The sequence below is a fragment of the Macrotis lagotis genome, chromosome 4 (genome assembly GCF_037893015.1).
Source record: "Macrotis lagotis isolate mMagLag1 chromosome 4, bilby.v1.9.chrom.fasta, whole genome shotgun sequence".
Classification (NCBI taxonomy): Eukaryota; Metazoa; Chordata; class Mammalia; order Peramelemorphia; family Peramelidae; genus Macrotis; species Macrotis lagotis.
Genome location: NC_133661.1, coordinates 270,407,533 through 270,419,881, shown reverse-complemented (window position 1 = coordinate 270,419,881; position 12,349 = coordinate 270,407,533). Strand labels below are relative to the sequence as shown.

Below are 12,349 nucleotides of genomic sequence, written 5' to 3'. Positions count from 1 at the left end.
TGCGCCACCTAGCTGCCCCCAGCAATTTTTATTTAAGATTTCTTAAAATGTGGCATCTGGGCTCCATATTTTACTCATGTCTTTTAAGATAGCTTAATTTTTTCTGATTTTTCTCTTTTAGACTTGTTTCTTGATCATTTTTAAATATAAAATATCTTACATTTCCTTTTAGTTTTTTCAGTCTATGCTGATGATTTTTCAGATCCACTTATTCAGCCTAACTCCTGCTGACCTTATTTCTCATCTCTAACTGACTTTTACATATCTCAAACTTGATGTTTAATAGATATCTTAAACTCACCATGTCCAAAATTGAATCATTATCTTTTCCCCATAAATCTTCCCCTTCTAAATTTCCCTGATACTCTCAATCCCCCAGTCCCAGTGCCTAGGAGTTATTTTAAATTCCTCATTCCCTGTCACTTCCTATATCTAATCTGTTGCCAAGGCCTTGGCAATATCTCCTGATCATGCCCCCTTCTCTCATACTGCCACCATTCTGGTATAGGCCCTCATCTCCTTACTCCTGCATTATTGCAAAATCTAACTAGCTGACCTACCTGCACATAATTCTCCTTCCCCCAGCTCATCCTTCTTTCAGTTGCCAAAGTAATTTTCCTAAAGTATAGTTAAGACAATGTCACCCTTATACTCACAAACTACCTGTAACCTCAAAGACCAAATACAAAATCCTATTTGGTATTCAAAACCCTTCACAACCTATCCTCCCCTTCTTTTCCAGTCTTCTTACAATTTGAATGCCCTATACTAATATTTTTTGATCCAGTGATACCGGGCTCTTTGCTCTGGGCATTTTTACTGACTGTTCTTCATTTCTGTAATATTCTCCCTTCTCATTTCCACCTTCTGGTTTCCCTGACTTCCCTAGCTCCATCCATCATCTGTCTATCTATCTTTCTATCTATCCAAACATTTATCCATCCATCCATCCATCCATCCATCCATCCATCCATCCATCCATCCATCCATCCATCCATTTATATGGGCAGTTAGGTAGCATAGTGTATAGAGCACTGGCCTTACCATCAGGAAGATGGGAGTTCTAATTCCACCTCAGGCATTTGACAATTACTAGCTGTGTGACCTTGGGTAAGTCATTTAACTCTGCCTCACATCCAGGGCATCTCCAGTCATCCTGATTCATATCTGGCACAGGACCCAAATGACTCTGGAGGAGAAAGTGAGGCTGGTGACTTTGCCCAGCACCCCTCACTTAAATCCAGTTCACGTGCTTGTCACAGCATCACCTCCCTGATGTTGTGATCTTCATCAAGAATGAAGGACAGGGGCAGCTAGGTGGCACAGTGGATAAAGCACTGGCCCTGGAGTCAGGCGTACCTGGGTTTAAATCCAGTCTCAGACACTTAGTAATTACCTAGCTGTGTGGCCTTGGGCAAGCCACTTAACCCCATTTGCCTTGCAAAAACCTAAAAAAAAAAATGAAGGACAAAACTTTAGCTAAAATCCTACCTTCTACAGGAAGACTTTCCCAATCCTTTTAAATTCTAAACCCTTTCATCTACTGATAATTTCATATTTATCCTGTATAGCTTATTTTTGTGTAGTTGTTTGTATAGATTCATTCATGTTTTCTCTTCGATCAGATTGGGACCTCCTCACTTGGCACATAGTAGGCACTTTGACTGATTCTTTGGTTATCTTTGTATCTTATCAAAGGATCTCTTATATAGTTAACCCACCAGAAGCAGTTACAAAATGTATGCACAATGCACTTCTATATGTCATTGTGACTAGTCTCTTTCACATGCATAGATACCATCAGAGACCCTCTTTGGTTATGCCAGACCTGTTAGAATCTCTACCCCACCACCACCTCATCTGAAAAAATTTGCTGTCAACAGCAAAACAGCAGACATGGATTTTCAACATATTTTCCATGTCCCTAATCTAAAAAGTCTTCTGCATTTTGGGAAGGCCTAAACATTGTCCTTTTAAATTGTTTCCCCAGTGTAAAATAGGATAATCTCAACATAGTTTATGGGACACAATTTTATATAATCCAACCATAGGTAAAAATTATAATTGTCCTCAAATACAAAACTATTCAAATTTAACAAACAAGGAACCCTTCACAAAGTTTATCAAAATTACTACTAGGTAGTATTCAGCAGGTGACTGATTTGGCATTTAAAATGGTCTTCCTAAACCAAAAGACAATAAAAAAGAGAAAAGTCAAATCAGTTTCCAGGTTAAGAAGAAATCTAGTCTTTTTTTAATTAATATTTTATTTGTTTTCCAATTATATACAATAGTAGTTTCTACCTATCATTTTTTGTAAGGTTTTGAATTTTGCAATTTTTCCCCTACCCTCCCTTCCCTTCCCTAACCCCCCACAAAAGGCAGTCTCATAATCTTTATATTGTTTCTATGCTATACATTGATTGAATGTGTTGAGAGATAAATCATATCCTTGAGGAGAAAATAAAATATTAGAGATAGCAACATTATGTAGTACATAAGACACCTTTAAAAAAAATTCAAGGTAATAGTCTTTGGTCTTTGAGAAATCTAGTCTTTACAGAGCTACGTAGATGGTGTGAAACTCTTTTCCAAAGGGATTTTAGACCTATTGTCAATTGGAAATTACCATTTTTCTCTTTGAAGCAAAACCCACTCACATGGTGAAAACTTCAAAATTTTTGAAGCACCCAAGGTTATCTAACTAGAATATGCACAAAATTTTCAAATAATCTTTTCTATACAGAATTTCTCTAGCAGTCTCCTACAGCATAGGCAATCCAGTCAGAAATTTAGGCAAATTTCCTCTGGATTGTATAACTTTATCCTGAAATTTCTGCCAGATTATTCTGTAGGCCAGATTATTCTCTCCAGTTTACTTATTTTAAACCTAGTTTTCAGTGGTTGTGTTTTAGAGCCCTGGGAAAGCTATCATTCTTTTAATGGGACTTTCCCATAGCTTATTCAGAGGATATAAAAAGAAGTTTAGAGAGGTTCTAATCTCTACTGGATTGCCAAAATATGGAAACTGTAAACTTCCTCTTGTGTCCTCTGGCTAGAAGCCTGGTGAGAGAAAGCAGTCACATTAGTGATAAACTACCTGGGTGTATTATTGCAACCCCTACTATGTGAAGTAGTACAGTATTGTAAGGGGCAAAAGTGCTGACTTTTCAGAAACATAGTGCTAAATTAGTCTAAGCCATAGGCCTCAGTTTCTATTTCTCAAGAATCAGGTGATCATGAGAACCCGGATCTCCGACTAGAAAAATTATGTCACCCTAGCCTTGTAAGATGTAAATAAAGACTAACTTTCCTGGGAAAGCTTAGGTACACCTCCCTTCTCTTCGGACCATCAAGTTTGACCAAAAGAGGTCAGAAAAGAGAGCAGAAAAGAGGAGGGGGAATGGGTTGTGGTTTTTGTGGGGTTTTTTAACCCTGCTTCAGCTTCTGTAATTTGGCTTTTCCTGCTCTCTCTCATAGAGAGTTAGGAACTGCCCTGCTTCTTGCAAGAACCAAATTAAATTTTAACTCTTTGCTGCCACTTTGAGAAGACTCCAAATAGTCATTTTGGGTTAGGGTTTAAATCCCCCGCACAGTATTTATGGGGAGTGGGGGGAGGGAGAGCAGCAACAGACACTCATAACAAATGGGCTCCTGAACAAGCCACTGGAACCCTATCATTTTCAGGACTTCACAGACTCTAAGCATCAGTATTTGTACATCCCCAGAGAAGCTCAAGTTACACAATTTCCTCTGTTTGAAATTTTCATTCCCTGACAAATAGGCTAGAATACATTTAAACTTTTTTCTTTTGTCTCCCTTCTCTCCACCCCACCTCCCCAATCTTTATCCTAAGAGTTCTCTGTAGTCTTTGAGGAGGCATAAGCAAATGACATACATTTGCTTCCCCGGGGTCATATAATAAAATCTCAATATCTAATGTAATCCCACATGTACAAATGAAAATCAATTATTTACAAATACAAAATTTGGCAGATTCATAGTATTTGCTAAATCCTGTGTAATCATGGCTCCATGATATTTGAATTATTTCTTTTTGGTTCTTTGCAGAATTTTCTTCTTATGTCTTTCAGGAGGTAGGTTAGACATCAGGGTGTTTTTCCTCAATATTTTCTTGAAATATAAGGTTCAGACTTTTTTTTTTAAATCATTTCTTTCAGGTGATCCACTGATTCTTAAATTATCTCTTCTGCATCTGTTTTCTAAGTCAGCTGTTTTTCCAATGAGCTATTTGACATTTTCTTCTATTTTTTCATTCTTTTGATTTTGTATTATTGTTTCTTGATGTTTTATGAAGTCATTAATTTCCACTTGCTTAATTCTAATTTTTAAAGAATCATTTTTTCCTGTGAGCTTTTCAGAAAGGAGATTCTTTTCAAACTTTGAGGGAATGGTCTTGGAAGGTAATTGAGTGGTTGTGGTTGAAGATTAAGTGACCATATTTCTGGAATGTCAAAACTTTAACAGATTATGCTTGTTCTTCAGGATTCTTACAACTTCTCTAAGCTGGAATGCTTATATATAAAATTAGGTGAAATTGTTTCTGTCGTACTTGTGTCTAAAACAGAGTATGGAATTGATGTCTTTTTACTTTGGCAGTGCTATACTGTTTTGAACAAGGGCTATTCTTACCTTTAACAGTGATCAGGGACCTCACTTTCCTTCTGAATTGTAATTGTACAGCTAGACTACATATTTGAGAAGGTAAACTGATGTACTTTTAGTTATGTCTCTTCGATACACACAAGGGGATGTGCAAGAGATCATGGCCCTTCTCTTGCTATTGAGATAGGACTCAGTAGGCCCAATATTAGAGAAATCTCTCCAAACCATCAAAGAATCATGTCCATAAAACATTTTTTTATGTAACAACTGTACAACCCAAATTTACAGGGCATATTGATTTTAAGAAAACATTATATTTTCAAAAAAGCTTTGTAAAAAGAATTTCATTGGTCAGACTGCATCCTGGAATCTTGAAATTATTATCTTTCCCACAAAATCCTCCTCCTTCCTATTTTCCCTATTTTCCTAGTCACTAGGTCTAGTCACACAATTTAGTTGTTATCCTTGAATACTCATTATCTCTCACCCCCTAGATGCAATCAGTTGCCAATATCTATCAATTCAACATGACAATATTTCATGTCTTCTTTTCTCTGAGTCTGCTACTACCCTGGTATAGGCCTTTGTCATTTCACCATTGGAGTGTTATAATCTTCTGGTTGGTCTCCAAGTCATAAGTCTCTCTCTCTTTCTCTCTCTCTCTCTCTCTCTCTCTCTCTCTCTCTCAGTTTGTTCTCCACTCAAGTGTTTTGGTGATCTTCCATCATGTCATCATCTAGTCAATAAATTCCAGAGGTTCCATGTTGCCTCTTCTAGGTTCTTCTACATGAAGAATTTTAAAAGTCAAAATTTTGATTTACTAAACTGTATGGCACACAGCACGAGGAAAGTTCACCTGTCTTAAGAAAACCAGTTTTTCTTCCTGTGTTCTTACTGATTTGGTTTGGTTTGGTTTGTTTAGTTTGGCTTTCATTTTGAATTTGTACTAACCTGAACATTGCCCCTACAAGTATCAATTGAAAAGGGAACAAAATCCTGAAACACCAACTTTAAAAGAGAAAAAAAATTACCCAACCTGACCTGAGTGATCCTTGATGATTTCACTCTATTGCTGATCAATTGACAAAGACCCAACAACAAAACCTGCCAACATCATGGATAATCACTTTTTCCTGACTTTGTTCACAGAATTTGCTAGATGTTTTATTTTTTAAAAGTTTGGTATTTTTAAGCAGTGATGTAACTATTCATTTTCTGGGTTGTGACAAAGTATTTTAACTCAGTGGAGGATTTTCACACATTAGTTATGGGATCAGTGGCTGTTTTTGTGTTCAGAATGGGACTTAAGAAGGGTGTCTTTGTGCAAAGTAAAGATTTTGAACTTTGGCTTTTAAAGCTCTTCATAACTTAACCTTCTATTTTTCTAACTACTTATACCTTACTTATTCCTGCTTCCAAATACTCTGATCCAGTGACACTGCCTTCCCAGCTGTTTTTTACTGGCTATTTTTACTGGCTACCTTTTCATCAGGCAGATAAGTAGAGTGGATTGGAATCAAGGAGAACCAGAGATCAAATCCAATCTCAGATACTTAAATGTGCAACTCTGGCAAGTTGCTTAACTCTGCTTGCCTCAGTTTCCTCATTTGTAAAATGAATTATACAAGGAAATGGTAAACCACTCCAGTGTCTTTGCCAACAAAGCCTCAAATGGGGTCATGAAGAGTTGGTCACAACTTAAAATGACTGAAATATGGCCTTCTTATTGCTTTCTTCAGATTTTCTTCAAGTCTCAGCTAAAATTCTATTTTCCCTTCCCATTTTTCTTAATATTAATACCTTCCCTCTATTATCACCTACAATTTATACTGTATACATGTTGTTTTCTCCCTGTGAACTCCTTGAAAGGAGGTATTGTTTCTGTGTTTCTTTTTATTTAAATACCTATTTAGTATGTATAATTGTTCTCTTCCATCCTGATTATTCTTTGGAAAATATGGCAATTATCCTAGAGACATCAGTCCTTACTTTTTCATGGTCTGTTGCCACTAAAAGATAACACCCTTCAAGCAGGAACTATTTCAATCTCTTTGTTCAATAATTTAGAATTTTGTAAAGAATTCATTTAATTCAACTAATACTCACATTGAGAATATTTGTTGTAAGATTTAAATGAACCAAAATATACATTACACACATTTTCAGATTTTTGATGCATTGATCAGTTTCAGAATCAACTCCTGATTTTTTCTTTTTTTTTTGTCTTCAAAAATATTATTTATTATGTGAGAAGAGTGGGAGGGAGAAGAAATTCCAGGGGACACTAGGAGTGATGTAAAAAACAAAAGACATTATCTATTAAAATGAATGAAAAGTATCTGCTATTTTTGTAGCTAACTTACCAATTGTATCAGAAATAGATATTATTATATAATAATAAATTGTAGTATCAAAGATTGGCAGCTGAAAGTTATAGCTTTAACATGTCTAATTCTTTTTGAATTTTATAATTTTTTCCCCCAATCTCACTTCCCTTCCCCCCCCACTCCCCACAGAAGGCAGTCTGATAGTCTTTACGTTGTTTCCATGCTATACACTGATCAAAATTGAATGTGTTGGGCTGGCTACGTGGCACAGTGGATAGAGCACCAGCCCTGGAGTTAGGAGTACCTGAGTTCAAATCTGACCTCAGACACTTAATAATTACCTAGCTGTGTGGCCTTGGGCAAGCCATTTAACCCCATTGTCTTGTAAAAATCTAAAAACAAACCTAAAAAAATTGAATGTGTTGAGAGAGAAATCATATCTTAAGGAAAAAATAAAATATAAGAGATAGCAAAATTATATAATATGTACTTTTAATATATATATATATACCTTTAATATACCTATAATATATAATATATACCTTTAATTAAAAAAAAAAGGTAATAGTCTATGATCTTTGTTTAAACTTCACAATCCTTTCTTTGCATACAGATGGTTCTCCATCACAGATACCCAAAATTTTCCCTGATTGTTGTACTGATGAAATGAGCAAGTCCATTAAGTTGATTACCACCCCCATGTTGCTGTTAGGGTGTACACTGTTTTTCTGGTTCTGCTCATCTTGCTCATCATCAGTTCATGCAAATCCTTCCAGGCTTCCCTGAATTCCCATCCCTCCTAGTTCCTAATAGAACAATAGTGTTCCATAACATACATATACCACAACTTGTTCAGCCATTCCCCAACATTTCTAATTCTTAATGAAAATGCACCTTGGTTATACAGTGGATAAAACACTTGGAAGCAGAAGGACTTATTTTCATGAGTTCAAATCTGTTAACCATTATTTCCCTTTGGCTAAAACAAAACAACAGAGTTAGTTTTATAAATGAAGTTTAATTCTCTAGGATCTTACCAGAAACCCATGGGTGGATGACATTCTTAAAAATGCCAAATATTTTTCCCAATATTTTGGGAAATTTTTATACAATTTAGACAGCCATAAAACTTTAGGTGGCCAACCAATGAGATTTCACATAGATGACGTGGTTTTACAAGTACAGTTCTCTCAAATCTTATAATTTTTTTTTTTTTTGCAAGGCAATGGGTTTAAGTGGCCACACAGCTAGGTAAAAATCTTATAATTTTTACTGAAAATTCCTATTGACAAGAATTCCACTTCTGCTGAAGTTTACAAAAAACAAAAGGATTTTCTTGATGCCTATCCAGGATGTCTCTTATCTTAAAGTTTGTTGATCAAAATCCTAACATTGTGATAACCAGATAGATATTGACACAGGTGAAGTTAGCATTGTAGGAGACAGGCCTTACATAGCAGACTAGCATTTTATAAAGTTAAAGGTTAAGAGACTAACTCCTGATCAGAAACACACTGCTTAAGAAATATTAATTCTTTCTTAAAGAGTATCACATTAGGGGGCGGCTAGGTGGCACAGTGGATGGAGCACAAGCCTTGGAGTCAGGAGTACCTGGGTTCAAATCCGACCTCAGACACTTAATAATTACCTAGCTGTGTGGTCTTGGGCAAGCCACTTAACGCCATTGCCTTGAAAAATCTAAAAAAAAAAAAAGAACATCACATTAGACAAATCATACCTCAGACAATAGCTGTGACCTTGGGCAAGTCATTTAACTCAGTTTTTTAATTTCCTCATCTGAAAAACATGTACTGAAGAAGGAAATGAATAACTACTCTAGTATCTTTGTTAAAAAAAATGGCAGTCATAAATGGGGTTATAAAGAGTCAGCTGCAATTGAATAACAATAAAAATTCCAGTAATTTTGGGACTTCTGTTCAGGATTCACAATGTGGATATTTACACATAAAAGTCCTTTAGGTAAAGAAAAAACAATGGAAAGAAACACTTCAGATACTAGAAGTCATGATTTTAGGTTCTCTATTGCAGAACTGGCTTGCTAATGATTGCTCTTAGCCTAGGATATACTTAGGCAGAGGAGAGGAAGGAAATCTGGTAAAAATTACTGGAACCTTAACTGCTTTTGAAATTCAATGTAAAATCAAAGAATTTCAAAGAAAATAATGCTATACAAAATTTTGTTGGTTGATGTTAATTGACTTAAAAACTAAAGAACTAATTACATATTAAGAATTACATTTCACTGTAATATTTACAAATACACAGACATCTCCTATTCAATGCATAACTGCTTTCCAACTTGGATTGTGAATTAATGTTCTGTGCATTTTTAAAGAAGACCAGGACATCAGGAGGATACCATGATATCCAGTTTCACTTTCTCCTTCAGAACCACGGGGTTCAGTGACCAGTTATGAATCAGGATGACTGGAGATGGCCCTGGATGTGGGGCAATCAGGGTTAAGTGACTTGCCCAAGGTCACCTAGCTAGTACTATTCCAGCACTTGAGGATTTGAACTCCTGTTCTCTCAACTACAAGGCCACTGTACCACCTAGGCCCCCGAACTGTGAATGGCTTCCTTTCTTTGACAGGACGATGCAACTTGCCTGAATCAATTATTTTAAAAATAAAGCTTTTATGAATTAAAGTTGCAGTTTGAGAATGGGGGGGTACTATTTTATTAAAGGATGTATTTTAATTTTTTGCTCTGTATTTACAAAATGTTCAATCGCCACATGCCTTACAATTAATTAAAATATCATTTCTTAGTTTTAAAATAAATAAGAACTTATGCCCAAACCAAAAAAGTTCAACATTCTAGTGACAAATAAAAAAATAATTGCATTTAGCAAATTTATTTCAAATGTTATTCTACATCAGCTTCGCAATTTGCAAATCTGCATTTACTGTTTTGTTCATTGTAATCATATGATGTGATTTTTTTCACGTTTTTTTCCTTTTAGTTTTTTTTTTTGTTTTGTTTTGTTTTGCAAGGCTTGCCCAAGGCCACACAGCTAAGTAATTAAGTGTCTGAGGCCGAATTTGAACCCAGGTACTACGGACTCCAGAGCCGGTGCTCTAATCCACGGAGCCACCTCACGTTTTCTTTTAGGAGAAATGTTTTCCTTCCTCCTTTCTCTTTCATTTGTATGCCGGGAAGGGAATTATTTTAACTTCTTTATGTCAATACAAATTCAAATCCGGAGTATCCATTTTAAACTGATTCTCTTGGCGTCCCCGCTTCCTGCCCTTCCAGGGCTGGGACTGAATTTTTTCTTTTTTCCTCAGGCAGCACACGGCTTCAGCCGCTCCGGGTAGCGAGCCTAAGAATGAAATCTAAAGACCTTCCTGGCCGGCTTCCTCCGGGGCGCCCCCGAGCTGCACCCCCGAGTGTGTCCAAGTTTCTCCTGGCGCTCTTCTTTAGCTAGAGGTGCCGGAGGACGGGCGGAAGAGGCACGTGCTGCGTGGAATTCCCCAGAATCCCCTGCAGCCTCCGGGAGAGAGCGCAGCGCGGGAGGCTGCGGCCGTGTGGGCGCCGGGGCGCAGGCCGGGCCGCTGCGGATCATGGCCCTGGCCCCGGTCGACTGGACCCTCCTCCCGGCGTCCCTCCGCAGCCCCGCGGAGCAGGGGAGCTTCCCCGGAGAGAGCGCGCCGAGGGGCCGACACACCTAGCACCCCCGGAAAATGCTGCGAGCGCTGCGGAGGGGCCGGGGCTTGGGAGCGGCGGGCGCCTGCCGCCCGCGAGCAGCGCGGAGGGAAGTCGGCCGCGGCGCGGGCCCCCGGCACGGCGGAAGCCCGGGCTCGGCGCGCTAGGAAAGTTCGCTCGGCTCCCGGGGGCGACCCGGCGGGGCCCCGGCCGCCGCGGCGGGATGTTGTCCCGGAAGAAAACCAAGAACGAAGTGTCCAAGCCGGCCGAGGTGCAGGGCAAATACGTGAAGAAGGAGACGTCGCCACTGCTGCGGAGTGAGTCCCTGGCGAGGCGGCGGCGGGTGCCCGCGCCCCCGTCGGGGCCTGAAGCCCGGGCTCCCCAGCCCTGCTTCCGCTCGCCCCGCGGGGCCAGCGCTTGGGGGCCGGCGGCCGCGGGGCAGGGGGGAGCCCCGGGCTGCCCGGCGGGCGGGGGGGGCACGGGCCACGCCTCCTCCGCTTCCCCCCAGAAACTGCCCTCACCCACCTCGGGATTTGCTGGCTCCTTCGCTTCCTTTCCCTCTAAGAGCCTCTAGTTTTAATTTTGCTTATTTTACTTTTCGGTGTTTCCTGCTCGTTTCCCCTTTCTAAAACTAATTTAAAACTTAGTACCTGTAAGAGAGAAAGAGGACCAAAATGTGTCCCCTGGGGCTGTCAGGCCTCAGTCCAAATCTACCTGCGCATTGTTTGCCCTTACAATAAAAGACTTAAGGTAATCATGTAAATTATAATTCTCCAGGGAGTTATTAGCCTTCTAAAAGTTTAAATTGTGTTTGGAAACTGGTTTCAGCTTTTAGACTAATTAGAAGCCTACTGTGTGCTAGGCCAGTAGGGACACAGAGAAAAGGGATTCGCCACCTGCTTTCAAGGAACTGGGGGGGGGAACAGTACGCATAAACATACAAATAAATAAATAGATAAACGTAAATAAATAAAATAAATAAAAAATAAATTTTTAGGAAAGGCTTTAGCGGGTGAAGAAGGATGCTAAAAGAGGTGGTGGCTCTTGAGGTGACATTTGAAGGCTCCTGGACTTTGAAGGTTAGGGATTCTAAGGCAGAGAGAGCAGGGAGGGAATTAAAAGCATGGGAGGAAAAATCAGTACAAAAGGACAGAGACTGGAGGTGACATATCCTGTTTGAGGAACAGCAAGCATGCCCTCGTGCTGGGATGCAACTAGGAAAATGAGCCATTTAGTACATTTTATGAAGTGTCTGTTGTTGTTCAGTCTTAGCAGGCTCTTTGTGACCCTATCAGGGTTGTCCTGACAAAGATGGTGGAATGGTTGGCCATTTCCTTTTCCTGTCTATTTTACAGATGAATAAATTGAGACCAACAGGGTTAAGTGACTTGCCAGGGATTCCACATCTAGTAAGTGTCTCAGATGAGATTTGAACTCAGGTCTTCTTGACTTCAGGCCCAGCAATCTATTCACGACACCATCTGGCAGCCCCTGTTAAGTGCCTGCAGTATAATAAGCATTAGGAATGACAGTTCCTGCCCTCAAAGGAGCTTATAATTTAGTGGGGGGAGACAACCTGCAAACAGCTATGTTCAGATAAGCTATATACAGGATAGATAGTAAATAATCATCACAGAAGAAAGAGGGATGGGGAGAAGGGAAGTGAAGAGAAAGGAAATAAACATTTATATAGCACCTACTAAGGACCAGGCACTAGGTTTATTTAA

At 39.1% G+C, this 12,349-nt stretch overlaps 1 protein-coding gene across 1 annotated transcript in view; it reads left to right on the top strand.

Annotated features, from left to right (window-relative positions):
* The window catches only part of NIN (ninein), a 422,635-nt gene that overhangs the window by 177,028 nt on the left and 233,258 nt on the right, over positions 1–12,349 (top strand).